At 44.0% G+C, this 12,031-nt stretch overlaps 1 pseudogene; it reads right to left on the bottom strand.

Annotated features, from left to right (window-relative positions):
- Positions 1-9,782: 9,782 nt before the first annotated feature.
- LOC146821535 (eukaryotic translation initiation factor 5A-1 pseudogene) lies at positions 9,783-11,736 on the bottom strand (annotated as a pseudogene).
- Between the last annotated feature and the right edge of the window lie 295 nt (positions 11,737-12,031).

Genomic DNA, 12,031 nt, shown 5'->3' with positions numbered 1-12,031 from the left:
TGCCTCAGGCTAGCCAGGCTCATCTGTGGGAAAATGTGAATCCTAATGCTGTTCAATTCCATTTTGCCTTTCTTAGCAGCTAGTTCAGTAATCCGCTCATGCTGACCCGAGCCTACCAGTCCTGCCACCTAGTCCTTTCCACTGCTCGTTGAATATTTAGTAGCCACACATAAGATTTTCACCACTGATGATGCAGAAACATTTACAGACTCTGTCATAACATTTGTAACGTGTTTTGTACTGCTGCAGGAAGACATGGCTTGGCTGTTCGGGCTGGACTGTTCCCATGAGGCACAGGGGCTAGACTGATTTGCATATAGCTGTGTCTGAACTGGGATGGCGAAGTGAGCTAAAGAACGCTGATGGATTCAACCCAGATCTCTGACTGGGGGTGAGTGTCTGAAAAGATTCAGCGCTCCGTACATCATCTCCGTGTGTGCTTTGTTTGCCCTAAGTTGGCAGTGTATGCCCAATGTGGGTCCCTTGCTCACTTTGCCACTGGATTCAAGCTAACCTGGCTGATGAGAGCTGTTAGCCCGAAACAGGTCCCAGGATGCTTGTTTCCTGTCCAGGGAAGACATGGCTTAGCAGTTTGGGCTGGACTGTTACCATGAGGCACAGGGTCAAGACCGATTTGCATATAGCTATGTCTGAACTGGGGTGGCAAAGTGAGCCAAAGAACGATGATGGATTCAACCCAGATCTTTGACTGGGGGTGCGTGTCTGAAAAGTTTCAGCGCTCCGTCCATCATCTTCTTGTGTTTGCTTTGTTTGCCCTAAGTTTGCAGGGTATGCCCAGACGTGAGTCCCTTGCTCACTTTGCCACTAGATTCAAGCTAGTCTGGCTGATGAGGGCTGTTAGCCCAAAACCGGTCCCAGGATGCTTGTTTGCGGTACAGGGAAGACATGACTTGTCAGTTCGGGCTGGACTGTTCCCATGTGGCACAGGGTCAAGACTGATTGCATATAGCTGTGTCTGAACTGGGGTGGCGAAGTGAGCTAAAGAACGATGATGGATTCAACCCAGATCTGTAACTGAGGGTGAGTGTCTGAAAAGTTTCAGCGCTCCGTCCATCATCTTCTTGTGTTTGCTTTGTTTGCCCTAAGTTGGCAGGGTATGCCCAGATGAGGGTCCCTTGCTCACTTTGCCACTGGATTCAAGCTAACCTGGCTGATGAGAGCTGTTAGCCCGAAACAGGTCCCAGGATGCTTGTTTCCTGTCCAGGGAAGACATGGCTTAGCAGTTTGGGCTGGACTGTTACCATGAGGCACAGGGTCAAGACCGATTTGCATATAGCTATGTCTGAACTGGGGTGGCAAAGTGAGCCAAAGAACGATGATGGATTCAACCCAGATCTTTGACTGGGGGTGCGTGTCTGAAAAGTTTCAGCGCTCCGTCCATCATCTTCTTGTGTTTGCTTTGTTTGCCCTAAGTTTGCAGGGTATGCCCAGACGTGAGTCGCTTGCTCACTTTGCCACTAGATTCAAGCTAGTCTGGCTGATGAGGGCTGTTAGCCCAAAACCGGTCCCAGGATGCTTGTTTGCGGTACAGGGAAGACATGACTTGTCAGTTCGGGCTGGACTGTTCCCATGTGGCACAGGGTCAAGACTGATTGCATATAGCTGTGTCTGAACTGGGGTGGCGAAGTGAGCTAAAGAACGATGATGGATTCAACCCAGATCTGTAACTGAGGGTGAGTGTCTGAAAAGTTTCAGCGCTCCGTCCATCATCTCCTTGTGTTTGATTTGTACTGCTGCAGTGAAGCTAACAGACTCTTCCTTGTCTGGGAACACCAGTACTATAATTGTGTTGTACCTGGTGTCATTCTCTAACCCTTCAGTCTTGGACTTCAGGTTTACTAGTGACTCAAGCATCAAACCTCTGACATCACTGGTTAAATTCTGTTTGTCCATCTATTGTTTTTTCCACAGTTTGCACATGCTGATCTATTGCACCCATATCTCGTTCTTGAACTGAGATATGATCCTGGATGTCATTCTGACGTCATTGTCTTGGCTAGACAGTGAGTTGTATGCTGCTGCAAATCATTTAAAGTTGCCATAAGGAACTCCTCTTGGTTTGAGGTTTAATCCTAGTCCCTCTGGTTCATTGGCCTCTTCCTCCTGTGGACCGAAGCCGCTCTTGTATTTCTACGTGAAAAATTCCAATGTCAGTGTGGCCTCGACAATATTTAGGTGGCATTTTACCTTTTCCATTGTAGTTCTTTTTCCGTGGCTTGTTCAAGGTCCAGGCCTATATCTGGACCGGTCATCTTTTGTGAGGAGGGAATACTCTCTGCAGTTAGGTTCCCCGTGCTCTCCTTCAGCAAACTATCTTTCTGTCACACCTCACTGCCACACCACAGTAGTACCCTGTGTGCCTCCAGTATCCAGTACTTCAAGCGGGCACTCGCGCACCACCGCAAGAGCATCAGACTCTTCAAGCCAAGCCTAAGCATTGGCAGGTCTGAGGACTCAGGCCGAGCTTCAACAAGTTAATGGAAGTTCTCATCTCATAGGAGCAGCAACGTTAACTAGCCAAATTGCTCCAAGCATCAAGTGCAGAAAGGGTTCAGCCAGTAAAATCATCGACATTTCTGACAAAAATTCTTGTAAAACAAGGAATCTTCCTTGATGGCTTAGAGTTATGCTTTCATTTTAGTTGAGCCCTACTCATACGCTCAAAACCCTATGAGATCCTGAAAGAGAATGGAAACAATTCAAAACAACAGTGCTAGTGTTCCTTGTAGGTGACTTGGAATTCATTATGATCAATATATAGAACATAGGCAACAAGCTCTGGGACGAACAGTACATAAACATGCATGTCATAGTGATGCGCCACACGTTTTTCAGAGTGGTGAGGTAATAGCTACTACAGTAATACAAGCCGAAATAGTGGAAGTCAAGTAATGTGAACCCAAGTGGTTGAGAAATGCTAAACTCTTTTCATAATAAATTGCCATTCAAAATTAAGACTTTTTCTCAGAGTGGGTGTAATCAGGGCTAGTTTAGTCATAAAACGTGGAACAACCAACATCCTTTTGACATAGTAAAACTTGTGCAAAGTACTTCACACACAGCCAGGAGCTTCATAAACTTAATACAGAAAACAAACAAACTCACCAACACAATTATTCAGGGATATAGCTTACAAAGAGAGGCAGAAAAGGACCCCCCAGGGACAGGTAGGCTCCATCATGTCTACCAAGGTCTTGGAACTGTAGTTTATTAGAAGGCAAAACTAGCTGTGGCAGAAATCCTGAAATGAAATTATCCTAGCCAAGAGTTATTTTAAAACCCCGTGCAAGGTGCCCTTCAAAGTCATCGTATAAAAATGACATCTTTAACAGATGAGTGTCCACTGCTTCACAATAGATGTCTCTCTTGGCCATCCCTTCCCATCCTCCAACCCGCAACCCTTTTCTTCTCAATACCATTGCCCCTTTCTTTTATTGCACTTTCCTGTCAGACCTCCTCCAGCCCTCTTCAGAGTCAGCTCAGAAGGTCTCTGCAGTCCAGGGCCATTTTAATTTCTCTCTTCAAACATTCCCAGGAACAAGAATCTTTCAGGAGGACTGCAATTGTTTTTTTTTTGCATTAGACCCAGGTTCCACAAAATCAGACCACTCTAAGAGGCCTGTAAACTGCCTGATGACTGCCATTGAAGCCTTCCAGCTTGCTCCAATGTGTGCCCAGTCATGGAGGTCCATTGGAAAACTTTGTGTTCTGGGAGTTGTAGTCTTGGTTTGCTTACAGTCTGTGCTTGAAATGGATAAATAGAAGTGTCCCAGAGTACCTGCTTGTCTCTGATAAGTGCTGGTACTCTACAATTAAAAGTATTGCGTCTCTCTTGAAAAGTGCAGGTACTCAGTACCGGACAGGACCGCCCCATTTAAAGCACTGCTTACAGGTAAAGAATTAAACCAACCGACCTGATTACAATGATTTGAAACAAAGAAAACCTCTAAGGCTAGTCCAGGAGGCACGTGTAACTATCTCTGGACCTGTTGCATGTGGTCGAACTAGCTTGCGGCAGTTCTACCCTATTGTGTGTGAATGACGTTCTCAACTGCTCCATTTTTAGGTCTCAGCTGGCGATAGCAGCGCTGCTCTCGGCATTCGAGAGCTTCTTGGAATCAATACAGATTCCAAAGTGTCTGACAAGCCACACAATTTGCAATTCTGGTACTCCTATGTTATGGAATGGATAGTAAAAGCAGAACCTGGCTGGGAGAGTTCAGAGATAAGGCCCGGAGAGGGCTGCTCTAGCCCGAACGAAAAGTATTCTTGTATTGTATTGTATCGTAATTGCATTTATATAGCGTTTACGGCCCCGCCCAAGGCTCGGAAGCGTTCTTGCCCCCTCACAAACTTCCGGGGCTGTCGAGTCCCACCTAGTGTGGGGGAAAGGAGGCATTGGTTGAGAACAGCGAATGCGAAAAGCTGTCCCCTCATTCCACGAGACTCAGCAAAAAACAGCAGAGCAACGAGCCACCAAAATATCACCAGGCAAACACAAGACAACATGGACGCCAACGATAGCCTGGATACGGAAGGTATTGCTGGAGAGACCAGAATATCGTAAGCCACCATGCAGGCAGGTGCACCCCCGGCAAGAGATGACTGTGGGGCTCTCCGATATTACAGATGGGTAAAAAGGTGAGAGGCAGTGAGCTATGCTGAGGGTGCAAGAAACACAGCTGGACAGTTTTAAATAAAAAGCAGCATAACTGGGCAATGGTAAAACGAGTGACACACCTGAAAAGAGTGAGAGAGCAGCAGTCAGCAGGAGAGTGCTCAGACCAGATGTAAAGCCACAGCGTCACACTCAAGTCAGCAGCAGCCTGGTCTGCTCTCCTAGTTTGCCAATTTTCGGTCTCACCTGAGACAGCACATGCGCTGTCGATTGCAAGACATGTTGTCTACTTATGGTGGACTTAGAGCCCGTCCATTGCTTACTATTGGTTGGTTCGATCGTCTCTCTCGTTTCCTTGCTTCTCTATGGCCAGCGCATGGCAGCGTCACTTACACTTCATGTGTTTGTCCCTCACCAGGGCATGGCCCAAGCACTCCTCCTAGGGCTCAGTTCCCTTCCACTGCTCATGCTTTCGGGGGTACTTGTTTCTTTTAGGTGCAGCACTCCAAAGAGTGCCTGAGTTTGCAGAGCACTGCCCCCACCACATTGTTGCTTGCCAGAGGTGTTGCTTTCCCTTCCACCATCCAGTCCTGCCTTGTTTTTCTTGTTAACCCTCACACTTCTGCACTGCACTGGTGCTTGCCCCCATTGCTCCTACTGCCCTCCGTCCCGCACAGCAGCGTTCCAAGGATGCCAGGGAAAATGGCCCCTTTAAATGCTGTTGGGGCAGTAGAATACAGCAATTAACATGGTTCAATGTGTCACGCAAGGCTGTGGGACCCGGTACCACAGCATCTGCTGCACTAATCGTAGCTATACAGCTGGCCCTGCGTTGTTGCTTGACCCCCCATAACGCATTGTTGCTTTAATCTTTCCACCATCCCACAATGCTGCTTTCAACCCCCACCCCGGTCCCACAGTAAAACAAGCATTGAAAATACATTAGGTCTCACCTTTGATTAAGTTAAAGCCATTTGCTTTGCTAATGGTATTGTATAGCAAAGCAAATGGCTTTAACTTAATGAAAGGCGAGACCTATTGCATTTGTAATGCTTGTTTTTAAAAGTATGTAGGTACCTTGTATGTGATGGTGCGTTGCCCTTGTGCTGCTTTTTCTCTTGCTCTCCTTTGATGTCCTGGCACTCGTAGCTGCCTGTGTCATTATCACCTGCTTTCCCTTTTCTTACTTTTATTTTCGCCTCGCATCTCTCATTCAAAGCTCTGGTTATTTTCAATCATTTGGTCCATATATCCTTCTTTCTCTCATCCTGTCCTTTTCACCTGTTTTTCTCTTTCCTGTTTTACTTTCGCCTCTTTCCACCCACCTCTTCTCCTCCCCTTTCTCATCCTATTCTGTTGTCTGTTTTTTCTGGCCCTCCTTTCTTCCTCGTCTTCTTTCCATCATCTTCTCTTGCCCCGTCTGTTTCCCATCAGCTTGTCATTATTTTCCTTTTCACTTTCCTCCTCTGACGATCTTTTTCTTTCTTTCTTTCTTCCTTTCTCTCTCATCATCGATCCTCTAGTTCCTTTTCAGCAATTTATTCTGGAGTGTCTGCTGGTGTTTACTTTTTTGGTTTTCTCCGTTCTGTTTTTCACTCTCAATTCTCTTTCTCTCAAGTTACTTTCTCTATATATTTGTATTTCCCTCCAAGCCTTCCATTTCTTCCCTTCTCATCCCTCTATTTTTAATTCCATCTTTGGTACTCGCCTGCCTTCTCCGTGCCGCTTTCTTTTTTCCCCTTCAACCCTTTTTTTAGGTCTCGCTGAGTCAGCGCATGCGCTGCACTGCGAGACATTTAGTCAGTGGCTTTTGGAAATGATTCCAAAGGCTGTTGCCGGCCACCAGCTTTCGGTTACGCGCACAAGCGCACGCGCCTCGCACCGCCCCTGCAACCAACGCTGCTGCGCGCACATCCCTCACGTGCTGAGCACAGAGCGTGTCACGCGATCACTTTCGCTTTCACCGCGATCGCGATCACTTTCGCTTTCACGGCCGCGTGGCGTTACTTTTAAGGCCGCGCGGCCAATGCTTGTTCTCTCTGCTTTCATTTACATTCTCTCATTTTGCTCTCTTCCATCTCCCCGACTTTATAACACTTTCCCTTCCTTTGTATCTTTCTCCAATTTCTCACCTTCCCTCTTTCTAATTTCGCCCCAACCCTCTTCCCATGTTTCCACTTTTCTTACCTCTCCTCCCTCTGATTTCCCCCTCTCCAATCTCCGTCCGTCTTCCCTCTTTCCCTTCCTCTCTATTCTCCCTCTTCCTGACGCCCTCTTTGCTTTATATCCATCACTTTTCTGAGCCTTCACTCTGCCGCCAAAACAAATCTCCCCGAGGTGTTTTTTCTGTCCCACCAAATATTCACAACTCTTTCATCTGTTCCTGTACCTTCTCCATTGACTTCTCCAAATATAACCCATTTGCCACCAGCAAAAGTTGTACCCCGCTATGCCCAAATAATACTTATTACACATGTACACAACCTCACTATGCCTCATCGCCTTGACCCCTTTGGCTTTGCAAGATATCCAGAAAAAAAGGAAAACGTGGCTCTTCATGTAGGACGCAGCCAAGGCAGCAAACCCCAACTCATTGACACCAGGATACCCTCCCTGGATAGATAAGCACTTAACATATCCTAACAAGATGTCACATGTCATTCAATAATATACAAAAGATACTGTGGGTCTAATGTTCAAAGTGAGTACAAACACTGATGTAACAGAGAAAGTAAAGGAAAACCAAAGTAAACGTGTGAAACCTCAAGCGAGGTTTAAGTTCCCATCACCCACCGGAGGTGGCTTATCATCTGGGAACTGTGGACAATACCAAGAATACCAACCACTATGATGATTGTGGTGGTTCCGCGGTTGTCCCAGGCATGAGTGCAAAATCGTTGCAAACGGTAGGGTGACAGTTGAAGTGCAAAATATGTGATGAAAAAGTGCAATTAAAAATGGCTAACAAGACACATATAAATGTTATTCTGGCGCTGTCTTGGTGCCACTTAAAAACAGTGCATAGACAGCATACACAAATAACTGTCAGATTTTTGGTCTACATGTTTCGGCTTCTGGACAAAAGAGTCCAAGCTCTCATCAGGACCATGTGAACGCTACTGCAATAAGTGTTTAAAAAAATGAACATATAGATTGATTACAAGGTTGGTACCCAATACAACCTGATTAATCCTGTATGCCACGTTGGAACTGTTACAGGCAATGTCTTGTAATAGAGACCTGAACAGAATCAAACAGAAACAATGATAAGGACACTCAACTTAGTCATGTATAACATCAGTGTGAATCACAGAACCATGTTATATGCATTATTCAGTATAATACAAAGACTTTTTTGTAGCAATACTCATAGGTGTATAATGTGACGATAGTTGACACAAAAACGGCACGTGCACTTACCCGAATAGTTGTGGGTACGAACCTCGCCTCACCTGGCATCCGCTCAGGAATTGAGGCACCGCTCTAAAAGATGGGAATTCCAAAGGAAAGTATTACCCCAATAGCCAGGACCAACTTCAAACCAAAGGGGACAATTGAAATTACCAAAATTGGTACTCGTTAGGACAGTTTAAAAACCAAGGCAGAGAGGGTCTATAAAGACCTGAGGTCTTTCTTAATAAATGAGCCCGGGTGTGTTTTATTCCGAGCTGAGAGTAGAAATAGTCGAGAGGCATGGTTTATAGCTACTGTTTTGAGGTCCGTTGTAATTAAGTTCAAAACTATGTAAAACACAAACGGAACTAAATTATATTCAACCACGTCTCAGAAGGGGCATAGTAGTCCGATGGGCTGGGCATACAAACAACGGGAAAGCCAGAAAACCGAGCATCATGTCAGGAAAAAAATATGCTCGCTCTGGTAGCTAATTAAGCCCAAACTAACGTGGTATGTGTAGATGCATCTGGTAGCTGCTAAAACAGCATGAAGTTAAAATTAAAGAGCCCAGAAAGGAAGCTTACCTCTCCATTGGTACCCCGCTCCAAACACCAGAGCTGGAAGGGGAGGTGTCGAACGGGCCGGGAGAGTGTCAATTAATCAGTTTCAAGTCCGTGCGTACTTCCGTGTCGACAACTACGGAGCGCGCAAGTGCTCAAAAAGCAACCTCCGAAATTTTTTGTCCGAGTGTTGCTGGGAGATGTAGTGAAAAATGGAAAGCCACTCAAGGATAGCCTCATGATCGTATAGACCTAGGCAATTGGGAGTGCTTGTGCTAGTAAAATAACATATACAGAGCAAAAACCTCTAGCACACCGAGATTTGTAGAAAAAGCATCTGCTTAAAGACTATGATATATTCCTATAGCGCTAGTCAGGCCAAGTAATGATGAGGCAGCCAGAAAAAACCAGAAAGGCATGTGCATAGTAAATCGCCTTATAATTCAAGCTCTCACACGTCGGATGACTGACTAGCTTGCCAAAGGCGCAATTATAGAGCGCTCAGAATGGAAATCACTCCTTTGTGCTACGCACCAAGATGCCTTAGCCTCAGGGAGAAGCTAGTTAAAAACCTTCTTAAAGGGATACAGTTCACCAAACCATTTATTATATAGTTGACCACGGAATGTCGTCATTTAAACCTTGCTGATCACTCTTTAATTTGAACACCCATTTTTGTTCTTTAATGAACAAGAATTTTTTTCTTTTTTTTTTTCTGTTATGGACAGCTGCCATTTAATGATTTTGTACAAGAAAAAAAAATCTACCTACTTGCATTCGTCACATCCGTCATACCACCATGTTCATTCCCTATAGCAAAGTCAACCTAAATAGTGACGCTGCCAATGTACTCTATTCCATCACCATTACAGGTATGTTACTTAAGTATGCTACCATTTTAAGCTCCTTTTGGAAATCAGATGTATACAAAGAATTGAATCACCGCAGAAATACCATTCAATACCAACGAGGTGCATGTGATTAGAACATAATCAATAAGGCTCGTTTAACTATTATAATGCTACCAAATGAGATACCATGCAATTTAGAATTTGGTTCCACTTACCTAATTAACTTTTAAATTATGGCTTTTAGCAAGCATCTGTTCATCTACCGGCCTTCCAGCTTTATTTAGGAAAGGCAATCTAAATTTGCATCAAAGTGTCACAAGTAAAAACTAACATGAACTGGTTGCAATGATCATTTACATAGAACAGGTGAAGGAGGGTTAAGATGTGATGAAACTGCCAATTTGCAAATATACACAAAATTGCTTTTAAGTGAAAAAAAATCGGCACAAAGACGCTTTCAGGGCTATTGCCGGTTTGCACATGCACAATTCTTCAAAGCTTTTCCAAACCACCTTATGTCACACATACAGTTTTAATTTAACATGTGGAAATCCAATCACGCAAACATTGAAACTTAGACTGAAACAAGTAATGGTTCAAGAAAGGAAATCATGTTACATGTTAACGGGTGACAATTCTGCATGCAAACCACAACTCATCTGTTTGACCTGTTTAAAGTATACATCGACTTCTACTGAAGCTCCCTAATAAAATAGTGTTTCCTGTATATTAAACATTTGCCTTTTCATTAACAACCCCTCCCTAAACAAGTTTGGAACGAACCATGTAGAATCCAAACATTACATCAAAAACACTGGAAGCACTGCAAACAAATTCCTGGGAAGTCATTTACTCTTTTAATATTTCAAGATAAATACAATAAAAGAAAAAAGCAACTTAACTGCATTTTTTATTTTTATTTTCAGTCTGATGACAAAGGCCTGGAGTGAAAAATCTGTTAACTGCCCCCCCCCATTTGTGCCATTCTGTACCTGCTATGCCGCATACACCGAGCAATCCGACTACCTGCCTAGCTCAAAAGCAGGTTCAGACACCATTAAGGTTACAAAATGTAGCCAACAAATTTGGCATAGAGTACAACAGAGGTAATACAGTTCGTTGCACACAGCCATCAGATTTTTTTGGGGGGGAGGGGCCAGGGAACTGGGAATGGGCAAACTAACTGGCATTTTTAAATCACTTGTGTATTTGTAGGCCACGGATTACACTGAATATTTTAATCCAAATTCAATTATAAATCAGTTTCGTAGTCGATACATTCCATAGTTTATCCTTCTTCTTTACATATTAGAAAGACTTCTTGCCAACATCTTAGAAAGACTTCTTGCCAACATCTTAGTACGGTAGTTTAAGTAATACAAATTTAAACATTGTTCAACTAAAGTTACCTTCTGCCTCAGGTGCCATTTATCATTTTTAAACTAAAAGCCCAATACTCCCATCTGTCCATGTGAACAAGTACATTATAATCCGGAAAATACTGTAAAACATCCACGAATGACACTTCATCTGGTTTCTTGGACCCACAAGCTGACACCTACAGGAATAGTAAAGGTACAACTTTCAAGATTTCATAATAAATTAAAACCTCAGTGATTTCGAAACTGCCAGTTAACCTGCAACACTATTCAAGGATCCAGCTCTATTTTGAAACAATCCAAAAGGAAATGAGGTTGTTTGTGAAGGCCATAGCTTTGGTGACAATCTGAACCAAATTCTTTAGATCCTTTTTTCTGGACTGCGCTGTTGACTCCAAGTGGGCGATTATTTGGTCATGGCCTTGATAGCAACAGCACATTCCTCCTGCATGGCGCACAAGACAGAGACCATAATCTCTTCTCCCGCCTCATATTTTGACTCAATCTCCTTTCCAAGGTCACCTTCGGGTACCTTCAGATCGTCACAAACATCACCGGTATCAGTAAGAAGAGACAGGTAATTGTCACAAATACCAATAAGTTGGTAATCTTGTCTTTTGATATTTGGAACATCCATGTTGTGAGTGGAAGGGCAGATATCTTCATATTTCTTACCACTGAATATATCAATTCCAACAAGGTGAACCTTGGCATGTCCGTGCTTGCTAGTTTTGGAAGTTGACATTTCAACGATCTTGCAGGGACGTCCCTTCAGTACCACAAACCCATTTTTGCGCAGTGCAGAGCACTGCATAGGGAAAGTGGTGGAAGCCCCAGCATCTCCAGTGGTGAAGTCAATGTCATCAGCCATGGCGAGGAGTTTGTACCAGTACTTCCAACAAAAAAAAAAAACAAAAAAAAGCAACAACAACAAGAATTTTTTGATGTCAGTCACATGTGTGGGGATAAAGGGCTGTTCCAAGACCACCCATCTCAAGTCTTCAGGTTTGTGTCTGAGCGACAAAAAATGATTGGTGAGTTTGGTAGCCTGTTTATTCCGCCTGATGGTACTTTTGTGTTCATTGATGCGTGTCTTAATTTTGCGTGTGGTCATGCCTACATAACGCAAAGAGCATGGACACGTAATAAGGTAAATAACTCTTTCTGTGTTGCAATTAGTATGCTTTTTTAGGATCCAGGGTGTCC

Source organism: Triturus cristatus, chromosome 6 (assembly GCF_964204655.1).
Source record: "Triturus cristatus chromosome 6, aTriCri1.1, whole genome shotgun sequence".
Lineage (NCBI taxonomy): Eukaryota > Metazoa > Chordata > Amphibia > Caudata > Salamandridae > Triturus > Triturus cristatus.
The sequence above is the reverse complement of the archived record's forward strand: the minus strand, read 5'-3'. Positions and strand labels throughout refer to the sequence as shown.